Genomic DNA, 386 nt, shown 5'->3' with positions numbered 1-386 from the left:
TGAAATTAGAGAAGATCAAAGAATCATGAGAGAGGAGCAACAAAGACAAGGAAGAGACATTGAGGAGCTCAAGCCCTCCATAGGATCTTCAAGAGGAAGAAAGAGCCGCCATCACTAAGGTGGACCCGTTCTTTGATTTCCTTGTTCTTTGTTCTTCTGTTTGTCGAATTTTATGCTTATGTTTATCCATGTTTGTGTCTTGTGATCATTAGTGTCTTAGTGTCTATGCCTTAAAGTTATGAATGTCCTATGAATCCATCACCTTTCTTAAATAAAAATGTGCTTAATTGATAAAATAAAGGATTGCATGAATTTTGAATTTTATAACAGTTTAATTATTTTGATGTGGTGGCAATATTTTTGTTCTCTGAATGTATGCTTAAACA

The sequence above is a fragment of the Arachis duranensis genome, chromosome 9, assembly GCF_000817695.3.
Source record: "Arachis duranensis cultivar V14167 chromosome 9, aradu.V14167.gnm2.J7QH, whole genome shotgun sequence".
NCBI classification, from domain to species: Eukaryota; Viridiplantae; Streptophyta; class Magnoliopsida; order Fabales; family Fabaceae; genus Arachis; species Arachis duranensis.
Note: the sequence above shows the minus strand (reverse complement) of the source record.